This window comes from Ambystoma mexicanum (assembly GCF_040938575.1).
Source record: "Ambystoma mexicanum isolate Mex_15411 chromosome 12 unlocalized genomic scaffold, UKY_AmexF1_1 Mex_chr12_unloc.2, whole genome shotgun sequence".
Lineage (NCBI taxonomy): Eukaryota > Metazoa > Chordata > Amphibia > Caudata > Ambystomatidae > Ambystoma > Ambystoma mexicanum.
Genome location: NW_027182323.1, coordinates 1,324,655 through 1,338,883, shown reverse-complemented (window position 1 = coordinate 1,338,883; position 14,229 = coordinate 1,324,655). Strand labels below are relative to the sequence as shown.

Here is a 14,229-nt window from a genome sequence, read left to right as displayed (position 1 = left end):
CTCTTTTGCCTTCTCATTCTGAATCCTGTCTCCCTGTACTGAAATCTTTTTTTTCTCTGTATCCCTCTGTGCATCTCTATCACATCACAACTCAGATAACTTGGTTGGGGAGGGGGGCGCTGTAGCTCTCATAGAAGATGGCCGCCTGATTGTGAACTCCGCTTCGTGGGGCGCCTTCCTGTTTGAATCCTCCTTTGGTGCCCTATTAAAACCTGGGCCAGCCACCCTATTAAATTGCTGCAGGACCCGGGCGTGTGCTGCTCGAACCCCGCGTCCTGAATCAACCCTATCGCAGAGATCCAGTGCTTTGAAATTGGGCCGGGAGCTGGCGCCGTTCTGCCCCGCTCCTCTGCTCCAGAGTCATTTGGCTTGACTCTGAGGATCCGGGGCCTACTGGGGGGAGGGGCACTGTGCGGTGCGGCGTCACCTTCTCCCCACTCCTCGAGGAACCGTTGCGGCCTGTGCGCAGACACCAGCCCCCTGACTGGACCCCGGGGTGCAACCCCAAATGTAGAGCTGTTGCTCCGCCGCCTCTCCCAGGGCGGCGTGCTGCCTATCAGTGCCTCTTGTGGATCCGGAGAGGAGGCTTCCTGTTCTAGGACCGGATTGCGGGACGCTCCCGCTCCTGGCTACTGCGGTGAGTCCCTTCGGGTCCCACCAGACACTCTGCCCATCCGCACTGTAGTGCTGCCGGTGCTGGCACGCGTCGCCTCCCTCCCTGGACTCACGACCGGAACCTGGACCTTCTGTGCCGGGACCCACTGTGGCTGTCGTCACGCTCCGCTGCCCTGCTACCCTGCCAGACGCACAGGGCCCCCGCTCCTAACGCGACCTGGTGGGCCCTGTCGGGGGGGACACAGACTCCTCGGGCGCCGTCATCTATTAACCCGTGCACCACTTAGGTGTTGGCACACGCTGCCCGCTGCTGGCCCTTGGATTGGGACCTCTTCTCTTGGTGTGGATCCTACTGCTCTCCACCGTAGTGCCTGCATGGGGTATTCGCCGTGGTGATACACCTCCCGCTCATTGCGCCACATATATCAGTTGGGACACCACACAGACCATGGTTAGTGGTGCACCAGGCTGGTCCCCCCTACCGCGGCGCGCAGTGACTGGACCCTCTGCTTTACTTGGATATACTGGGATCGAAGACCCCTGCAGTGACTGTCTCCTCGCTGCCTGGCCGTGGGCGTCCTGCTAACCCCTCTGTGGTCCACCACTGCCTTGCTGGGAGCCTTGGCGGACCTCTCCTCCGACACAGGAAGTGGACTCCCCAGTTTGCTCAACCACATCAGTGCCCATAGCTGCTCCTACTTCCACCCCTGTCACGGCACACTGATCTCCGGTTCTTGGCCTTCACCCGTGATCTTCGGGGCGGTCGACACCAGGGGATCCACTCACTGACCACTCAGTGCCCTCATACCACTGCCGGCCAGGGAGATCCCCCCCGGACCTGCGAACTGGCGGGCAGTGGTGACCAGAGACTCCACATCCTATTACAGCACTACTTTCCACTTCAACCCTGTCGTCCTCTGGGCGCCCGAATGCTCTGAATAGCCTGTCCGACCATCCTCTGTGTCCTGCCCTCTGCCTCCCGACCTGCCTCGACACTCCTGCCGCCCGCCCAGGCCTTCCGGCCCACCCTCCGCCTGGTGCCATGACCAAGGGAGCTGGAAAGAAGCAATGCTCAATTAACATTTTCACAAAAACCCCGTTGGGGCCGGTGGGGGAGGTGTCCGGGTAGGAACCATCTAACCCCTCGACCTCGGACCCGGCAGACGCTCAAAAAATGATGGAATACATCCGGGAGGTGTTCACCACGCTCCACAGAGAGCTTGACGACATGAATGGCACTATATCCTCTATCAAGGCTCATATGGAGAGGACCGACGGCCGGGTTGCCGAGATCGAGACACGAGTGAGTACCACCAAGGATAACTTGAGCTCTCTAAGGGCGGAGGTCTCCACACTTTCTGGCCGTGTCGCCGAGGTTGAGAAAAAGAACGAGGACCTCGAATCACGCTGGAGACGTAACAACCTCCGCATTATCGGAGTACCCGAAGATGGCATAAAGGTACCCATGGAGGATTACTTAGAGTGCACTCTACTAAAATTGTTAGACTCCAAAACTCTCCCCATAGTTCGCGATCGAGAGAGCCCACCGTGCCCTCACTGCAAAGCCCAGACCGGGCGCACCACTACGACCCATTATAGGTAGAGTTCTAAACTTCCGTGACCGTGACGCCCTGCTCAGGCCGGCTAGAGCCAAGGGTGAACTCATTCTGGGCGCTGCCAGGATCCATCTATATCCTGATTTCTCGGTGGCAGTCCAACGTGAACGCAAAACCTTCCTGGCAGTAAAGAGGAGGCTTCGAGACCTGCAGGTCAAATACTCCATGTTATACCCCGCTAAATTGAGCATTGAACATTCCAACCAGGTCTACTTCTTCACAATCCCTGAGGAGGCCTCCAGATTTATCGATGAACATTTCCCCGGCTGACCCCCTTTTGAAACACACATTGTCAATGTTATGTTTATTGGCTGATTGTTCATGATTTGGGACTCCGACTTGGTACAGAAATGTCTACCCGGTGGATGAGCGTGAGAAGGGGCTGTCTTCCGCCTACTCGAGTTTTTCGGTCTATGACATGTATGTTCTGGTCCTTAGGGCTGGCCTCATAATCCCATGGGAGACTCTCGTAGTTATCACTGAACGCCTCTCTGGTTCAATTTCTCTCCGCAGCGCTCATCCACTGTTGCTAGTTTACTCTATTAGTTGCTGTTAAATTCAGTCACCTTCCTGGTCTAGTTGATTGATTAGGGGGCTACTTCCCCCATACGTGAGAAAATTGTTTCTATATTTTGCGATCATGCCCTTTCCACCCAGGTGGAGTCCTACCCGGGTGGCACAAGATGTCATCACTAGGCACCATGCTTATCCTTAAATTGCCTTCCGGTCCGGAGCACCGCCGCCAGGCCAGCTCACAGGCCCCCCGGCGTTGATGCCATTGGTTTGGATTTGGTTGTTTGGGCATGGGGTTGTCATTCCTCTGTTTGTTTGGGGGCGGGACGTCGGAGGGGGTGGGCGTTGTTGGGTTTTATGTTAAAAAAGGCTTGGTATCCACAGGGGAGGTAGAGTATGGGGCAATATTGTTCAGTTATTATTGCAAGGCTGATCAAATGGTGCACCGATCATGGGGAGCACCACCCCGTTAATCCGTCACTTCTAATGACCACCTCTGGACTGTCAACTGAGGATAACTTGACATTCATGAGTTGGAATGTGCGGGGGCTGGGAAACTATAAGAAGATGAAACAACTACAGCTTCAGGCCAAACGCCATTGGGTCAAAATACTGTTTTTACAAGAAACGCACGCCTACACCGAGTATTGTGAAAGATTTGCCAAAATGTGGGGCCCTCAGAGGTACTTTACTAATTATTCTACCCAAAGCCGGGGAGTTATGACTCTAATTCACAGGAGCCTTAAATTTAACCCCATATCTACACAGATCGACCCCCTGGGCAGATATGTGTTAGTCCATGGTAGTCTGCAGAATAAGGAGGTGGTCCTATTAAACATCTATGGATCCAATATCGACGACCTGGAGTTCTATTCACATCTCACGTCTCTCCTTGACAGCTTCCTGCTAACAATAATCCTCTGGGGAGGTGATTTTAATACGATATTTGACGTAGACCTTGACAGATACGGCTTCAGACCTCGCCGACTTTCCAAAGCAGCCTACACTACACTGTCATCTCTCCCCAGTCTTTCCCTGGTGGACGCATGGAGGCTTCTCTATCCCGACTCCCGCTCCTACTCCTTCTACTCTTCGGTGCATGACTCATATTCCTGAATCGATAGATGGCTAGTGTGTGACATACTTATAAGGAACATATCTCACCTATCGATCCTTCCCAGAACCCTCTCTGTTCATTCACCGGTGACTATTACCCTTTGTTGGGGCCCGGATCGTGACCGCAGCAGACACTGGATAATGAAACCTCACTCTCTCCTCGACCCCGTCTTCAGCTCAGAGCTGGAGACCGCCATTGAGGAGTTCTTCGAAATTAACACCAACACAGTGTCCTCACAGGCCACCCTCTGGGAATCTTTCAAAGCTTATATAAGAGGTATTGCCCTGTCTAAGGAGAACAGCATCCTTAAAACAATTCACAGAAATATTGCTGAAAGCAAAGCCATGCTGTCCGCACTGGAAGCTCAATGCTCGCTACACCAAACTCCGGAACTCCTGGCATCAATCGGTACGGAACTTGACACATTCCGTTTTCTTGCGGACCGCGAACTGAGGTTCCTGGACAGCCCGGGACTTGCGAGGAAATACGGCGAGTGTCAACGCCCAGGCCATCTTCTGGCCAGGCTTCTCCACCGAGAATTTGGTGCCCCTCCCATCCCTGGAGTGGAGAGACCCGATGGTACCCTAGCCACGTCCCTGCAAGATATTAACTCTGAATTCCTCTCTTTCTACGAATCCCTATATGCCAATGCAGACAATGTCCCGACAGCGGAGATCTAGTCTTCCCTAGATAAGCTTCCCCTCTCGATCCTCTCCCCTGAGACCATTGGATGTCTCGAGAATCCATTCACCACCGGGGAATTCTTGGATGCCATAGACTCACTCTCATCAGGGAAATCCCCAGGCTCAGATGGCATTCCCGTTGAATTCTATTAACACTTCAAATCACTCCTACTCCCTCGCCTAATGGCCCTCTGGGAGGAATCAGTGGAGGTAGGTCTGTTTCCCCCTTCGCTCTGTGAAGCCACAATAACCGTTTTGCTGAAGCCCGGTAAACCCCCCACTCAATGCTGCTCTTATAGTCCACTCTCGCTTATCAACGGGTACGCCAAATTACTAGCCCTACGCCTTGCCCCCTACATGCCGCATATCATTCACCCCGATCAAGCGGGATTTATTCCGGGACGCTCCACCTCTCTGAACCTGAGGCGTCTCTTCAACATTATAAGCAGGATTAACCCAAATCTGCATGCAGTAGCAGTGGCACTCGATATGCAAAAAGCCTTCGATTCTGTCTCGTGGGAGAATCTCTGGCGGGTTCTTAAAAAATGCAAATTCTGCCCCGCTTCCTTTCCTGGGTCGGGCTGCTGTACTCCAACCCAGTGGCCAGGGTTCGTACTGAGGACCGATGCTCCCCCCTTTTCCAAATAACTAGGGGCACTAGGCAGGGCTGTCCCTTCTCTCCTCTGGTCTTTGCCATAGAGATGGAACCTTTCGCGGACATAGTATCCCTGTATGCTGATGATGCCCTTCTCTTCATCCGTTCCCCCGACACCAATTTGGCTCCGATATTGGAAGATATCCTTTTTGGACAAGTTTCTGGCCTCAAAGTAAATTGCTCTAAATCTACCCTTTTGCCGCTCACTGCCTGCACACGCCCCCCTCCTGATACCCAGCGATTCACATGGGCCCAGTCAAGCTTTACCTACCTGGGCATAGTAGTGTCTCGCCGATTCGAACAGGTTTTTGAAGAGAACTACCAAAAATACCTCACTAGCCTTACGACAAAAGTCGCTGGAGTAGGCTCCCGATCTCACTTGCCGGCAGGATAGGGATACTAAAAATGGTAGTATTACCCCAGCTTCTGTACAGGTTCGCCAATATCCCCCAGTGGCCGAGCGGCTGGTTCTTCCGGGTGCTGACTCGTACCCTTAATACCTTTCTTTGGCACTCAGACATGGTCCGGCTTAAACTCAAGACCTTGACCATCCCGATGGAGGTTGGCGGCTTCGGTGCTCCTGACTTCCTTAAGTACTGGCTGGTGTCCCAACTCCAATACACTTCACACTTGTTTAAAACATTGGACCCCCCACCTCATGTCAGACTCGAAAAGCTATCGATCAGCGATCGTGATATTTGCTCCCTGGTTATCACGCCCATGCCGAGGGTATTAGACTCACTTGACCCGGCGGCCTCTACTTCTCTGGCCCTATCTAAAACATGGTAATTACTAGGCATCGCCCACCCCTTTCATGGTAACTTTCCACTTTGGAACTTCCTCCCGGAGGTCCCACATGTACCTCCCGTCATCGTTTGCCGGTGGGCAGAGCCTGGATATGAACAACTATGGGACTTCTTCGAACAGGGTAACTTCATAGAGTGGCCAGATCTTCCACTGTCCTTGAAGCGGAGACCATCCGCTTGGCTTCAGTAGTCACCCCTCCGGAAAATCCTTAAACACAAATACCCCAGTTTCCCAGTGCTGCCACCTGATGAACCTGCAGTTACGGAGCTTACCTCTCCCACCCCCATGAGGGGCAAAGTTTCCAGACTCTACACCCTGGTACAGGCTAGATCGGCCCCTACATTTACCAAGTTAAGACATACCTGGGGGGATGACCTTGGTCTCGAAATCACAGATGAACGATGGGCCCGAATGTGTGCATGTATTCATCAGGTATCCTTTAACTCCCGCTTTAAATTGATCCAATTCAAGGTGCACCACAGATACCACTACACCCCGAGCAGACTACACCACATTTCAAATGACTTGTCCCCAAGGTGCCCCAGGTGTGGCTGCGACAACGCTGGCTATATCCACATGATTTGGTCCTGCCCCCGTCTCACTCAATTTTGGAGCGCAGTATGTGCTACTATGTCAGCTATCCTCGATCACCCTATTACCCTATCCCCAATGAGTTGTCTTTTCCATGACTTTTCTGAGCTCCGCTGAGATTCCAAAAACCTGGCTGGACTTTGCATGCCACTTGCTGTACGCTCTATTTTACTCTGCTGGCTTCGGCCTACCACACCCACCCATGCACAGTGGCTCAGGGCGGTCACATGGGCATCGGACACCGAAGAATCCTGGGCTATACAACAGCCAACCCACTAAAGACCCAGAGATGTTTGGTCAAGGTTTCGTTCATACATGGCTCCCATTGATTCTGCCTCGGACTCTACATCTCCAGTCCTCTCCCCCTGCTATTCCCGCACAACCTCCGGAATTGTTCACTCACTGCCCCCACACCCACCTTGGATGTCTGCCACATGTGCACAAACTGGTTTTGAATTTGCTTTATATGTTTGTATTACCTGCATTGCTCTGATTATACTTGTCCTGTATGTAGCTCACCTGTTCCTGTGCTGCCAAGCTAAATAAATAAAAGTAAAAAAATAAATAAAAAAAAGATAACTTGGTGGATGGGACAGAGAGGAAGAGGATGTGGGCAGCGGCAGACCCTAGACGGGCCTGCCACCTCCCCTCACTCACCTAAGTGTGCCAGCACTGAGAGGCAGACACTGTTGCCACCTAGATCCTTTATTACTTTGGGCTATTAGGTGGCACCCACCTATATGCTGAAACTATTGCATTAGAGTCCAGATCGGGGAAAAAGGCATCTGAGGAGGGAACCAAAGCTTGTAAGTGTTGTTTAGTTATTTGCCCACCCATTGACTGCCATGGCCATGTGGCCATTCCCACCCAGTCCTGCCCCTCCAGACCCAAAACTCCTAATTATGGGAACTCTTTGAGTTAACTTTAATCAAGACTTACCATCTAGCTTTGCACTCGAAATGTCTGCCAGTGTTTTTTCAAAGCAGTCTTCTGAGGGCTAATGTCTTAATTGCAGGAGTAAAGTGCCACCGGTGTAATTAAAATGTCGTAACCAAGTCTACATTCACAAGCACCATGCGTGTCCTTCACTGAAGTCTTGATAAAAACATGCATTGACAAAGCCTACTGTGATGGCTTGTGTTTTAAGATTTAAGTATTAGACGTTTGCCGGCACTATTATTAGATACCCAGGTACACACACCATTTTGCTGCTGGTACCATCAGTGGCCAGTTAATACCACTAGGGTGGTGCCTGGCAAGTGCCTTTCCCAGGCCTAGATAAAAGTCCAAACTGTTGGCATTGCCAGTGCTTGTTTAAAAGCAGCAGCACATGGTGCCAAGCAGTCACGTGGTGGTGCTTTGCTATTGGATCGGCCCTCTGTGGCACAACACCAGTGACACATATTCCTGCTAGTGAAGCCAGCTGTAATCCCTGAAAATCGATATTCTGCGGACAGAGATAAAACAGAAGAAAGATTGTGGGAAGTTCGCTCTATACCAGGTGATGAGAATGTGGAGGCAAACGAAAGCCTGACACATTCCTTCTGATTTCTGTGGCGAGGCGAAAGAGGAAACATCCCAAAGTAGAACAGAGATAGAGAATGAAAACAGTTCCCACATACAAAAAACTCCGTGCCGACTCTAACATTAGTGGAACGTTATCGTAAAGGGATGTAGCACAGCCACCAGCAGTCCCTATAGCAGAAACAATCTCGGTCCTGCATCGATTATCACTTTCGATTTCACTGCCGAACCTTTTCTACAAACTAGATTTCATTTGCAGAATTACTGGGCCGAGGGTCAGACGGCATAGATATTACGATGGTGTGTTTTAGGTGAGGGGATGTAGCTCAGTGGTAGAGCGCATGCTTTGCATGTATGAGGCCCCGGGTTCAATCCCCGGCATCTCCAGGTGCATATATTTTTTGGGGTACGCATGAACGCCAACATTTAAAGGATATACTGTTACATCCTCTTTGGGTTTCTGGTAAAGAGGACTATAATTTTATGTCGCATCTCACTACATTGAACATATTCCGTCGCTCACGTTTCAAGACTATCCTTCTTGTGACTAGTTCACATTACCAGACTGGGGCCCTGTCTAGACAACAAACAGCCGGAGCTGCCTCAGCAATACCGCGAATGGGGTTCACAGTAAACAAAACCCCTGGAGAGATGGTGACTGACAAATATAGATAGCATAGAACAAAGTGATCATGGGAAGCAGCAGCAGCAGGCAGGATTGGGCAGGCAAACATTCCACGTGACTTCTCTGAAGTGCCTCGAAGGAGTTCTTTAAAAGGGAAAAATAGAATTCATTAAATGTTTTCTTTAAAAATAGCTGTAAATTATCATAACCTATTCGTTGATGTGTTTTTTTTAAACTTTGTTTCAACGCTCTTAACATGTACATAGTCAAAGTAAAACTGTGCACTTGATTCGCCGCCGTCTGCAAGCAGTAGTACATTCATTTCAGCATACGGCAATACATAACGCCTCACTGTGGCAGTGCACAAGGATCTTATAGCATAGCACAGGCATGTTTTATTGCATGTATGTATTGTGTTTTGTATGGCACAAACCTTGCTGGGGCATAACAGAAAATTTTACATTCGGGGTGACGAAATGACTATTGCTCTGTAGGAGCACAGGGGTGAGTAGTGTCCAAAACACCTACTCAGCCCCAGACTGCTACTAAACCAGCAATGAGCGCAGTCATAAAGGGGAAGCCGATACACCCGACAGGTATACCCCCTATGCCTCTTTTGGTAACTGTGGCAAAGGGCAGTCTAAATTCTTTCTGAGGCGTTTGAGCTGTTACATTTGCACACAAACACCAATAGTATGGTGGTACCAACATGAATAAATGCCCAACCAAGGTTCTACAAAAACAGGAACTTTAGGAAATACGTACAGTGCATACAACAAATTAAAAACAATAAAGACCCACCTCTCTAAAGGAAACGGAGAGAATACACACTATGGGAATAAAGGGGCATTCAGTGTGAAGACAGGGGTGCTGGCCAATGATTTTAGCAGCACATTTCAATGTTCAAGGATATGTCTTTTAAATGGCTAAGAAAGGTGGCTTAAAAGTTACTGAGGTGCCGAGGCAGACAAGGGGGACAAAGATTCTTCAAATGCGCATGTCTATTGTGATTGGGGCTCAGCAGCATCGAGTCAGGCTTATTGGAGCTCTTTCTGGATCGAGTCAGTGTCAAGCCGTTTCAATTGGTGGTCCCACGAGATCATGGGCGCTGAGACAGGTTGAGTCCGCTCGAAGTGCTCAAATGGTACAGTGCAGACTTTTCAAAAATGATTGGCTAGATTGCGCAAGCTGGTCACCCCAAATGTGCCCTTGGGTGGGTTAGAGAGTAGAGCTTGCCTCTGCCCTGAAGCCTTCTGTCTTCAGCTCTATGGCAGAGAACTTTGGTATAAACTAACCATTCCCAACACATTTCCAATGAATCCTTCCTCTCCTTCTTCTGAGAATCCAAAGATGAATCAACTGAGGACCACATTTCCTGCCTTTATAAAGGCAACATTCTACAGCAGATTGGCCCAAAACAAGAATGTAGTCAGTGTCCAATCCAGGCTGCTATGACATGTGTACCTTGTCTTCCAATGTCATATATAGAGTGCCTGTGTCTGCAGAGAGTGGGGAGAGGGAAGGATGCGTAGGGAGGCCTGACAGAATCCAAAACAGTAAAACCCCTCTCTTGACCTAAGCCTGATCTCGTGGTACTCTAACTGCACCCACTATCCATGTCTGCATGCTTCAAAATGACTCTGGTGATCGACACCCTAATGTGACAGTGGCTTTGTCATATCAGGGCTGCCGGTGAAACACTCTTTCGCAGGGGACCTCCCGGTAGAGAGTTCCAGTACGCTGATGGGAGGTGTTAACATCTTCAGAGGCATAATAAGAAGAGCTTCCTGGGACAAGGTCCCACATGGATTGCCGGGTGGAGGTCAGAGAGCCGCTACTGGGTGAAGAGTGACCTCCAGAGACAATAATAACCCATCTGGGGGGGAACGATGTGGCACAGCTGGGAAGAAGGCAGCTGCTTAAGGAAATGTGCGCCACGTTCTGGGCATTGAGCGAGGAAGGGGGCGCTTGTGGACTCATATGGCCAGAATCGTGCCCAGATAAATATGGAGGGGTGCAAATTCACACATGGCTGTGGAGAAGTGCCAGAAAAAATGGAATATGGACATGACAAAGTTTTGCAGGGGAGCATGTTTCTCAATGTTTAGGGATGGCCTAATAAATTGGGGTGTACCAGGATACTACGATAAAGATGGGGTTGACCTATCTCAGGTGGGCTCAGACATATTATTGAATTTTAACGACGGATTGAGAGAGCATGGTTTTATTAAAAGAAAAAAAGAAGAAGCAAAGAGGAGGAGGATGGGGGCAGCGAAGGGGCGACAACCCCTTCTGGCCGTTGCGGCCAGTCAAAAGTAGTACAATGTTGAAAAGAGAGCTGATGGCATTAGAATGAGCTGGGTGCTGGAGGACAGAAGTGTTGAAGCACGTACGCTACTGATCGTCTGTGTGGACTTGCATGTTGAATATTAATATTTTGTAAATAATTATGCCTGGGCTTAATTTGTTATGGGCTTCAGGCGAGGATAAATGCCAGGCCAACAGCAGGTTAAAGCTCGGGATGAGGGCATAGCAGCACCCGACGTCATATGTTAGAGAGATGGCACACCCACCCTGAAAGGGGGGCATGAGGGCACCAGGCAATAACATGGTGGAGGGCCAAGGCCCCTCCAACTCCAATTCACAGGGCGGCAAACACAAGGGTCACAAAGCAAAGGTAACCCAGGTGGAGAAAGGCAGCAGGACAGGAAGGGGTGGCTGTCCCGAGGGAGAGGGACTCACGATTGGAAGGGCAAGGTCTTCTTCACACCTTCCAGGTGACTTCAGAGACCCGGGGGCCATTTTGTTTATGTCTTGTCAGCGATGGATGTCACACCAACGATCGAGCAGAGAAACATCCTCTTTACAGAGGAAATGACCATGAGCAATTAGCCCCGTGTTTAGCCTAACACGGCAGGTGGACACATAGGGCTGGAAAAAGAGCAGCCCCCGTTTGCAGTTTCCAGCCCCGGCTGGTGAAAAGAATTAGATAATGTCACTCCCCACAGCCCAAAACCAGAGATACACAATTCGTCCTGAGCGGGAGGTTCAGGAAGGTTGCAGGAGTGAGACCTGGATTTTGGAAACAGTTAAATATTTTCAGCTGCCAGTCCCCAGCCCTGGCCTGCAGGCCCACACCATGTGATCACGGTCCGGCAGGTCTCGCTGGTCTGGGCCTCCTGCATCAGCATGGTGCCCTGGGTCCGCCCAGGCCACCCTCCACCCAGGATGCTCCCGGCATCCACAGTGCCCCCGGCACCTCAAGCCCATGTCCCCATGGGCCATCATGGTCCCGGCCTGCAACAATAGTAAGTTCGGGTGATCCTGGCAAACTACCAAGGTGCTGGCTCCCCCAGCACGTGAGAGGCCGGCAGTGTGTCCACCTGCGGCCCCCCAACAGTTAAGTACATTCCAAATATGTAAATGTCACACATACATAGACTGAAAACTTGGCAGCTGGGCAAGGGGGTGGGGGTGTCCCAAGAATACTGAATCTCTACTGGAACAAGATGTGGGGCTTTAAGGAGGCTCAGCAGGCATGGTTCAAAGGGAGGCTGGCTCTTTACTGAAACATATGGGGTACGTGCCTGGGATCTTCACTCCGTTTTGAACCAAGCAATGGGTTCTAGTGAGATTGCCTTTGTGCTAGACCAATGGGTGGGCACTGGGGCAGCCTGGTGTACTCGGCAGAAGAGCCAACAACCCAGTCCACCCCAGCAAGAGTCTTTTCAACTATTCCTTACATTATTCCTATTTCATTGTAGTAAGGCCAACACATCATACTGTTGTGTATAATCCACACTCATACAATCATATCAATCTTTCACAAGCTGTAAAATTCGAAATGTTCAGAGACTGTGCTAGATACTAAATTGCCTAATCTCACTTGGAGATATGGTAATTGAGGAGAAAACCCAAGAGTCTTTTCTGAACAGAGCCCAATGCAACAGCCATTTCAAGTCATTTTCCAGAATGGCATCATGACGGCAATGGGGAATAAACATAATGTTCCAGGCCTGTATTCTATGACTGGTCCAAAGGCAAGAAAGAGTCATGAAATCCCATGCAGGTGAGATGGTAAGGTGCATATGTTAAGGGGTTTCAACCTCTGCTCAGTGCTCCCTGAGGTACTCATTCTCCGTGACAAGCTCTTTACAAAGACATAAGTATAATACAAAGTCCCAATGATTAAGAATTACTGATATCGGGAAAGGGTGTATTAGGCTATCATAAATCTCGTAGTACTGCAGATTTCAGGGCACCTGTGCTTAGCTAAAAATTAGGGGTACCGTGGCACTAAGTGTATGGTTCCATGGTGTAATGGTTAGCACTCTGGACTTTGAATCCAGCGATCCGAGTTCAAATCTCGGTGGAACCTCACATTTTTCACTGAAATGAGACGCTTTTCGGAATCTCAATTTTATTTCCCTTTATTTCATTCATTCCCGCTCCTAGTATTTACAATTCGAATACATCATGAACGAAAGTCGGTCTTAGTTTCGTCTGACTTTATTTTGTTCCGTGTTCTTTACATACTATCACTATAAAAAATGTAATCTGTATTAATTTTGCTACTAAATAGTTTTTAAAATAGTGTTCGTTCATATCACGTTGTGCATATGGACTTCACTATGGAAGATGAAAAGTGAGGATTAAAGAGGCTTTCGCTAAAAGTGTTTCCGCCCGGTTTCGAACCGGGGACCTTTCGCGTGTGAGGCGAACGTGATAACCACTACACTACGGAAACGGAACTGTACGTGTGCTTTTCTTTCCCATTATTATGATAGCGCATGGAAGGGGGTGCTGAAGCACGGCATATCAACACAGTAACATTTAAGCCAGCTGGCTCCTTCCATGCCAGTGAAGTCAGACAGATCATTGTACACTGGATTAAACTTGCGACCAAGATCCCGTTAATATATATGTCTTACTCCATGGACACTCCCCATCTTTTGAAGTTTTAAAGGAATGTATTGTTTCATTTTGAGTGCCCCAAATCAATCCAAAATCCTTTGTAAACGTGGATCTGTCTCCAGTGCTGCATCAACCACCTGTGCCCGCACCTGGCACAGGTGAGTGTCCCTGTATTAGATCACTACCACCACCTATGCACCTCATACCATGCGCCACACACCTGAACGATTTATCAGCAACAGAAGAGATATTGTTTTCCCTGGAAAATGCAATGCCCAGAGAGCCACATGAATTTGAATCACACACCCAAAGAGGACGACACATAGGGGGCCCAGTATGACACAGGGGGCGCAGGATGGCGGCTATAGCACAGCAGTGCACGTGCCAGAGGAAGACAGAGAGAAGCACGTGGATGCGGTGCTTTAAAGACATGCATCCTGTTTGAGCTTCCAGCATCACATAGACTCAATAGACAGCTGTGTGACTGTCTCCCAGGTGTCCTCTGCCATGTGTTGGTTTGGGGCTCTGCCGATGCAATTACCACAGAGCAGCCAGAAGGCACCCCAGTA

General features: G+C 49.9%; 3 non-coding genes across 3 annotated transcripts; 2 read left to right on the top strand and 1 right to left on the bottom strand.

Annotated features, from left to right (window-relative positions):
* Positions 1-8,436: 8,436 nt before the first annotated feature.
* Positions 8,437-8,508, top strand: TRNAA-UGC (transfer RNA alanine (anticodon UGC)). The gene has a single exon. It is a non-coding gene; the product is annotated as a tRNA-Ala (tRNA).
* A 4,544-nt stretch (positions 8,509-13,052) lies between these two features.
* Positions 13,053-13,124, top strand: TRNAQ-UUG (transfer RNA glutamine (anticodon UUG)). Its single transcript has one exon. It is a non-coding gene; the product is annotated as a tRNA-Gln (tRNA).
* A 296-nt stretch (positions 13,125-13,420) lies between these two features.
* On the bottom strand, positions 13,421-13,493 carry TRNAV-CAC (transfer RNA valine (anticodon CAC)). The gene has a single exon. It is a non-coding gene; the product is annotated as a tRNA-Val (tRNA).
* Between the last annotated feature and the right edge of the window lie 736 nt (positions 13,494-14,229).